Below are 8,900 nucleotides of genomic sequence, written 5' to 3' on the forward strand. Positions count from 1 at the left end.
CCTCAGAACTGTGAACACATTACTCCATCTTTGCAACCCCATGGTTTGTCCATGGGATTCTCCAGTCAAGAATACCAGAGAGGGTTGCCAGTCTCTTATCCAGGGGATCTTCCAGACCCAGGGATCGAAGCCATGTCTCTTACGTCTCCTGCATTGGCAGGCGGGTTCTTTACCACTAGCACCACCTGGGAAGTCTGTGTTACAGCTGCAGCAGGAAAATAATACACCTAAATTCAGAAAGTGGATCAAACCTGGGTCTCCTTCACTGCAGGCAGATTCTTTACCATCTGAACTACCAGAGAAGCCCCCACATCATGCTCTAGCATCTTGTGTTACTATTGAGAAATTGGATCCCTTTTCATTTTTATGCCCATGATGTTTTCAGAATCTTCTCTTTATTCTGGTGTTTGCAATATCGTAAGGGTGTATCTGGCTATGACTTTTGGTCTTTCTTTTTATTTTTAACATTAGCCTTTTGTCTTTGAAATATTATATTCACAATGTGATGTATTCAAGGCTACTTGCCAAAACTCAAACCTCTCTCTAGTGAGTGTTGAACTTCTTGCTCATTTGACTCCCTTGGTCCGCTCTCCATGATCCACTGTCAGGTTTGTTGCAACCTGGACCCTGCTACTCTCCCTCCAAAATACTCTTCAAAATTTGAATTGAATATGTGTGAAGTTGCTGATTAACTTATGCTAATGAGGCCAAGGCCAGCTTCTTGCTCTTTGCCAAGCATTTCTCTTGTTTTAACTACACTCTTACTTTTCCTCCAACTCTCATTTGTGTGCCAGGTGAACCCACTGGTCGTGAGAGATTCAGTAATATTCTCTCTAATCACAAGTATGTTCCATTGATGGACAACCCTTGTACCCTAGCTCATACGTTATTATTATTTTTAATCTTAGTGTTGTCAGTATAATAATTATCTGTCTTTACTTTTAAACATGTCAGTGAAAGGCATCTGTACAAGGCAGGACTGTCTCTATAATCCACTATTGTTGTTTCATCACCAAGTTTCTTGGTGCTATTTTTGTCACTAAGTTTCAGGGTTATTTGTTACACAGCAAAGGAAATTGAGTCATTAACTGAAAGGCTGAAGAAAATATTTTAAAAGAAGTTTCCCTGCACATACTAACCACTTAAAAAAGAAACATAAACAATAGACTTAGTTGCCTTTTCTTTTGTATCCTTATGGCACCTTATTCTTCAGGATAATAGCTGCACACACACACAGAAGTCGCTCAGTCGTGTCCAACTCATTGCAACCCCATGGATTGTAGCCCACCAGGCTCCTCAGTCCATGGGATTTTCCAGGAATGAATGAATACTGGAGTGGGTTGCCGTTTCCTTCTCCAATAGCTGCACAGTCCTCCTTATTTACAATCGGGTTCTCCTTGAAGGCAAAATCTATGTTGATCCACTTCCATGGCGGTCCAGCATTAAGGTTTCATGCTTCCAATGCAGGCATCTCAGGTTCAATCACTGTTCAGGGAACTAACATCCCAGATGCCAAACAGTATGATCAAAAAAAAAAAAAAATGAAAATCTATGGTGCATTAAAATTACCCTTCCCAACACCTAGCAAAAACCTGACACATAGGGACCACCTCACAGATGTTCAATGACTTTAGCAGATATACATAATTTGAATTCAACATTAAATTGCCAGTGAATGCAGGGTCAGTGTCTCTTGCTCTTTTATCGAAAACATCCAGTGTGGGCCACAAGAAGAAAATTGTAGTAAATGGCCTCTCCCATTGCCCGTGTCTTACAAGTCACACAACACTGAGTCAAGGTCTCAGGATGCTTTGGCAATACCCATGTGTCTTTCTTTAACAACCAGAAATTATGGGGCCTGAACAGGATGCAAAGTGTTCTCAGGCAGCCTGGGAAAAAACTAAGAGAACACCAGGCAAATGAAAATGATCTGTGTCATCTTTCCTCCCTTGGATTTTGGGAAGCAATGTCAGCTTTGATAAATGTCAAAAATACAAGGTGCGCAGAAATCGAGTGGAGGCCCTTCTCGCTTGCTTATTACTATCACTGAGGATAGCCCACCAAAGCTGCTTTGTTCTGGGGGGTCTTCAAGAGCTCACAAGTCCCAACGTGTCCTCAGGACAAAAGAGGTGACACCCAGTTCCAGATGGAGATAGGAAACCCAACTGCAGTGGCTCCAGCCACAAGGTATGTGGCCAAGACTCCAGGTAGGAAGAAGAGGTGGATCTAAAAGACCTCCTGAGCTCTCCATCCTGATCTGAACCTACATGGAAACAATAGAAGTGCTTATTTTGTGCCAGAACATTGATAAATAGGAAAAAAAAATTCAACTTGTGACACTCAGAAATGTACATACTAGAGCCAGGGTGAAGACACATATGGGCCATTTTTTTTTCATTGTAAGGAAGCACAGAGGAGCTAGCTTCAGTGTTAGAGATAGGCAGTGGTTAGAACTAGTTACATCACATTTGCTGAAAGACTTCCACTCTAAATCTTAAAGGATGGGTGGGAAATAAGGAGGTTTTAAAAGGGAAGGTCTGTTGACTATAAAGTGACTGACACACCCCCTGATGTGAAGGCAGCGTCAGGCCACAACACACATTCAAACATTATAAGGAGGCTCAGCTGATGGGTTATAGTGAACCCAGGGGGACTGGAAGGAATATAGGAGGAAGTGGCAGAGGTTGAGGACCTTGTGTCCTCAGGGGCAGTGGGTGGGTATAAGGGGGACGGTGTTCTTAGGGATTATTTTAGTTCAGTTCAGTTGCTCAGTCAAGTCCGACTTTTGCGACCCCATAGACTGCAGCATGCCAGGCTTTCTTGTCCATCACCAACTCCCTGAGCTTATTCAAATTGATGTCCATCGAGTTGGTGATGCCATCCAACCATCTTATCCTCTGTCATCCCCTTCTCCTCCTGCCTTCAATCTTTCCCAGCATCAGGGTCTTTTCCAGTGAGTCAGTTCTTCTCATCAGGTGGCCAAAGGATTGGAGCTTCAGCTTCAGCATCAGTCTGTCCAGTGACTATTCAGGACTGATTTCCTTTAGGATGGACTGGTTGGATCTCCTTTTAGTCCAAGGAACTCCCAAGAGTCTTCTCTAGCACCACAGTTCAAAAGCATCAATTCCTTGGTGCTCAGCTTTCTTCATGGTCCATCTGTCACATCCATACATGACTGCTGGAAAAACCATAGCTTTGATTATTTAGATCAGGAATTTTCAAATTTTGATGTTATAAATTACCTAGGAATCTTTCAAATGCAGAATGTGATTCAGAGGGCCTAAGGTGGGGTCTGAAAATTCACAGGTTTTACAAGTTCCCAGGTTCTGGATCCTAGTCCAAGCATACCAGCAACAGCCAGCATCACCAGGCACTGGCATCCAGGCTTGGACTCCACCCCAGAACTGCTGAATCAGAATCTGCATTTTTACAAGACCCTAGACCATTCTCTTTATTTGAGAGGCGTTGGCCAAAGTGTGAACCCAGCTTCACTTGGGAATTATCTAAAGAATTCTTTAAATACACAGCTGGGCCACCCCAATTAGGTTTCTGAATTAATTGGTCTGAGGGGCACCCAGACGTAGGTGTTTATAAAATCTCCAGTGGTAGTTCTAATGCATATCCACACTGAGAACCACTGAGTTCAGTTACAAAGAAAAAGCTCACTGGGGAAAAGGAATTGGTCAAAGTCACACAGCATCAGGACTAGAGGTGAGGCTGCAAACTGCTACTAAGGGCCCCTTAAAATTCTCACTGTCTTATGCCCCATCACACCACCCCTTTAGTGTCTGAATTCATCCCCAAGCAGTGAATGTGACTCCAAAAACTTCCTCAGGTGAACGGTGAGTAAATTGGATTTAGTTACCTGTCAGTGAAAACCAACCAAAAGTTTGTCTGACCTTCAGATCAGTTAAAAGAATCTCTTCTTTAGTAGGCATTACATTTAAAGATTCATTAAAGAAAATAGACTTCCTGCCATGTGTGAGATGCTGCAGTAGAGCTTGGACCACAGAAACAGGGACAGTAAAGAATATGAAATAACATTTACGTTAAGTGAGCCGCACACCCGTGTGCACAAGTATAAGGCACATTTGGAGGAAGTTAGAGGGACGGAGGATAAAATACGAAGGTGAAGGAATCCATTCTCCAATTTTCTTTTTGCAAGACAGCACACACACACACTTTACCCACAGAATAGCCTCTCACCTAAATCCTGAAAAGTTAAAAAGTATTATAATAATCTAAAGAAGGAAGGGGAACATTTATTTTTAAACCTCACGGTTTAAAAGTATTTTTAAGCTTTCATAAACTGTGAGGGGGAAAAAAATCCATTTTATTAATTTCTTTTCACATAAAAATCTTAAGAACCTTATACATTTTATGAAGACTGTGTTTTATGATTTCTTTTATTAATAAGTACTTAATGCTGTAATTGTTTCTTTGTGTAACAGAACGATTATATAAAATGAATATATTTAAGATAACTACATACTCATTTCTTTCCTTTTTTTTCCTATGAAGTGCATTTTCTTTAGAAGCCAAATTTGTACTTTTGGAAAAGGCAGCTGAATAGCCAAAGTTGTAATTTTATGAAACCACAAAAGGCTCTTCTAAAGGGATCTGACTTGAATACACACTGCAAGGAAATTAATAGTCTCAGTTCAAACACCCTCTTTAATCCATCTCCTTCTGCCTCTTACAACGAAGAGAAGAATGCAGTTGTCAAGCTGACTTAGGAGAAGGATGTGTGTTGAGCAACACGCGGTTGGCACGAGGAGACACCAGTTCTTTCTGGGGTGTCTCAGCAGCCTTGGGGGAGCTGCCAGGGCAGGGATGTGTTGTGTGTCATTATCAATTTGCACTCTGATTTCCTAACAGTTCAAGAGGCCTTTTGACAAAAGCCTCCATTTAGATCTAATAATAACTCTGGATTTTTGCTAAATGTCTCGCAACCTGGGAACAGGCCCAATTGCTAAACATACTTTCAGGGCATGAGTTTCTTTGACTGAGCCCAGAGGGGACAGCCAAGCAGACTAGAAAATGTGTATTAGAAAAACGTTCTCACTTTTAAGAGTTACTTTCAAAAAAATGATTTCCATTCATTTACAAAGTCCACCTGAAAATGGCTGTAATTGTGGGTCACAATGTCATTGTCCAGCCCAAACCTGGGATAATAGCAGCTAAAATTCCATTGCCCCCAGTGTCCTCTGCATCATGTAAAATCTAATGGATTAACTCACCTAATTCCTCCTACTTAGTCACACAACATCTAGTCCATTTCCAGTAAGTTTCAGGGTTTGCTTACACCTTGCTATCTCTTTTGGGGGCTTATTCCCTATCCGGCTAGCTCTTTGCATTAGAACACTCTTCAGTAATTCATATTAATATTTCTCCATGGTAATACACGGAAATATCTTGGCTCCCTCGTACTCAAAAAATTACTGAATTCATTAGTGCTTTCTAACTACCCCCTCTCTCCTGACAAAGTTTCCTTTTCTTCAAGGCAACTATCCAGTGTCCATGTGAGGATTTCTCATGTAGCATGAGAGCCTGGCAGGTTCTTGGAAGCAGGATAAGGAGGCAAGTCAACAGAAAAGTGGGACAGTGTGTTGGCCGGGGAAATGGGATGACAGGGTTCAGCTCCAAGGTCAATCAGTAGCTTGGTTAGAATGGTCTTGGGTACCTTGCCTTGTCTCAGGAATTTCCTTTAACTCCCACATTATTAGCTCTTTGCAGCCCAACCTCGGACCCAATGTGTCACTTCTGCAGATGTTTTCATCTGCACCTGTTGTCTCTTCCAAGCTCACTATTCACATGTACAATTTGAGACATAAAGAAACCCAAGGAGGCAGCAGATTAAACTCAAGCTCTCAAAAAACAAACAAAAATTTCAAGCTCCTATGCTGTTACTGTCACTCATTCTTAAAGAGGTTACTAATGGAAGTTGTTGTTCACTTGCTAAGTTGTGTCCAACTCTTTGGGATCCCATGGACTGCAGCATGCGAGGTTTCCCTGTCCTTCAGGATTTCCTGAAGCTAGCTCAAGTTCATGTCCATTGATGCTATCAAACCATCTCATCCTCTGCTAATGGAAGGAAGGAAGACATCCTTGCTAATGGAAGACAGGGTTGAAATAAATTGATTAAAATTTATGTTATGGTCTCTTTGGAAATGTAATAGCTCCCAAATTATTTAATTGGTCACTTGTGCTTGATATAAGAGTGACAGTGTGGTATCAGTCTATTTGCAGAATCAGAAGTTTTGAGCCTGGGTTTACATCACATCTCATTGGCCTACCCATCTAACTAGAATACCTTTAAAACCCTTTCCAAGAATTGTTCATCCAAGCTCTCTCTGGACATTTCCAGAAATATAGCACTCCTTACCATGATTCCTTTTCAGCTAACTGCATTAGCAATGAGTCCAGAGTTGTTAGAGTGCTTTTTCACATCTAGCAGACCTATTGTTCCAGGAATGTCCTCCCTTTGGGGCCAATTCTATCTTCTGGAGGATAAGGAAAGAAAAAATGACCCATATCCTCTCTGTGTGACTGCTTCTAGGGAAAAGGTGGTATGAAATATTCATGTCAATATTTTTCTAGAATAGCATTTTTGAAATACCATGTAAATTCTAGGAATAGAGTAGTAATATAGAAAAGAAGTTTTCAGCAATTTATCACATCTGCTTCTATTATTAAGCATAAAAGACAAGATACTTCTTGGGGAGAAAGAGATGTTTCAGTATTTATAAAATATCCAGTTTCTGTCTATAGAGAGCTTGGAAATTGTAAAACATACTTTTAATCACTCATAATTTAGACTGAAATCTTCCATTTTGGGGATTAATCCTAAGAATGTAATCCAAAACATGGGAAAAGCTTTGTGTACATAAGTAATCAGCTCAATGATGCTTTTAATAACTAAAAGTTGGAACCATAAATGGCCAAATTTGGGGATATAATGAAACAGCCTATGGGCTATTATAATAATTGAGGTCTATGAAGCTATTTAAAAATACTTTTATTAAACAAACTGTAATAACACATGAAATGACATAGGAAGAAAGAAAATACAGTTAAACCGGTACATTTGAAAAGAAACATGAAGAATAAAACTTTAAATACCATTAATAGTATTAGTTAGGTTTGAATAATCAAAAAGTGGATAATTTACCTCTATTTTCAATTTTTTTAAATCCAAGTTTCATATAAATAAGTCTGAAAAAGGTGAATCTTAAAAAATGAAACTAAAAGAACAGAGAATGCCTGAGCTTACTTCCTCCCAGGTTAAAGCATTCTATAAAGGTTATTTTGTTTTTCTTTTCAATTTCTCTAATGTCTTCAATCTATTTTTTAAAACCATATATTCACTTAAAGTGTTAGTTGCTCAGTAGTGTCCAACTTTTTTTGATCCCATGAGCTGTAGCCCTCCAGGCTCCTCAGTCCATGGAATTCTCCAGGCAAGAATACTGGAGTAGGTAGTCATTCCCTCCTCCAGGAGATCTTCCTGACACAGACACTGAACCCAGGTCTCCTGCATTGCCGGCAGATTCTTCATCATCTGAGCCCCACTTAGGCCCAACCTTATTACACAGTTACGTTAAACCAGGCAACAGTGGAATCTTACAAGTTCAATATTTGTTAACCATCACAAAAGACACGGGCCCCATTCCATCAAGAATTATTCGTTTAGTGATTGTCTGTGTTGACAGTTTTAATCCTAACTTAATGATCTGTTTGACAATTCTCATTAAAAGCCACTGGCTGAATAAGGAAAGGGTGTCCTAAATTCTGAACAATTATCCCTGGGTACAGTTTTCCCAATCAAAGTGATGTGCAGTTTTGTACTACAAAGATCCTGAGTGTCCCTGTGTCCTCAGTGTCAATGCCATACCATTTCTGAAGCTAACAAGTTCATTCTTTGGGAAATGCAAATAAAATACTATAGACCCATATTTATTTTGATTTAAAAAAAACCCAAAATTTTATTTGATCAAAAAATATTAAAATTATTTTAAAAAATTAAAAAATATTAGGATTAAAAAATATTTTTTTCTAATTCAGCATTGTCTTTTATAAATTAAAGTCAGCTAAAATCTACTTCCTCTGAGAGACTGTAATTTGTTAGCCAAGATATACTATAAAAGTCATTTCTCTTTTACCAGTAGTTGAAAGCAGAACTGGAAAAAAAAAAAGAAACTGAGCATTTTTACAAGGGGCTATGTTTAATTTGTCAAAAGTCATTAAAAAAGGTCTGCAAAATATTATCAAACTTGTAAGTTTGTCACATATTGCAACTGCAAATTGTCTAGAATAATTAAAGGTAAGCTGTTCTTAATCCCTTAGGCAAAAAAAAAAAAAGAAATCCTTTAGACTGTTAGAAAAAGCTTCCATCCCCAATAAAATCCTAGAGTCAAATGAGAGATGGGAGGAAATGACCTCTTTGATGTGGAAAGAAACTGCAGTAAGCCGTATTAGGTATGTCATTCATTCATTTATTCTCTTACTAAATAATGTATTCATTTATCCATTAGTTAAATAATTAGGCCATGATTTACCCCTCAATCATTTCCTCATTTCCTCAATCATTATTCAATCATTTACCAACTCATTAATTTGATCACTCATTCATTCCCTTGTCTTCTTCATCAAATAATGTGTTCTTTATATATGCATTCATTTTTTATAACCAACATTGACCAAGACACCATGTTGCTAGGTATTAGCAATGAGGAAATGAGAAAGACAATGTCCCTACCATTGAGGAGTTCATGATGAAAGGGATGAACACTTGGCTTTGACATGTTCTTTTCTGGGCCCTGGGGAGGGAAGCACTAGGGGTGCAAAGAGAAAGAAGTCATTGCCTGCATCAGGAGGAGATGTGACAGTGTGATTTGAACTGG

The sequence above is a fragment of the Bos taurus genome, chromosome 11 (genome assembly GCF_002263795.3).
Source record: "Bos taurus isolate L1 Dominette 01449 registration number 42190680 breed Hereford chromosome 11, ARS-UCD2.0, whole genome shotgun sequence".
Lineage (NCBI taxonomy): Eukaryota > Metazoa > Chordata > Mammalia > Artiodactyla > Bovidae > Bos > Bos taurus.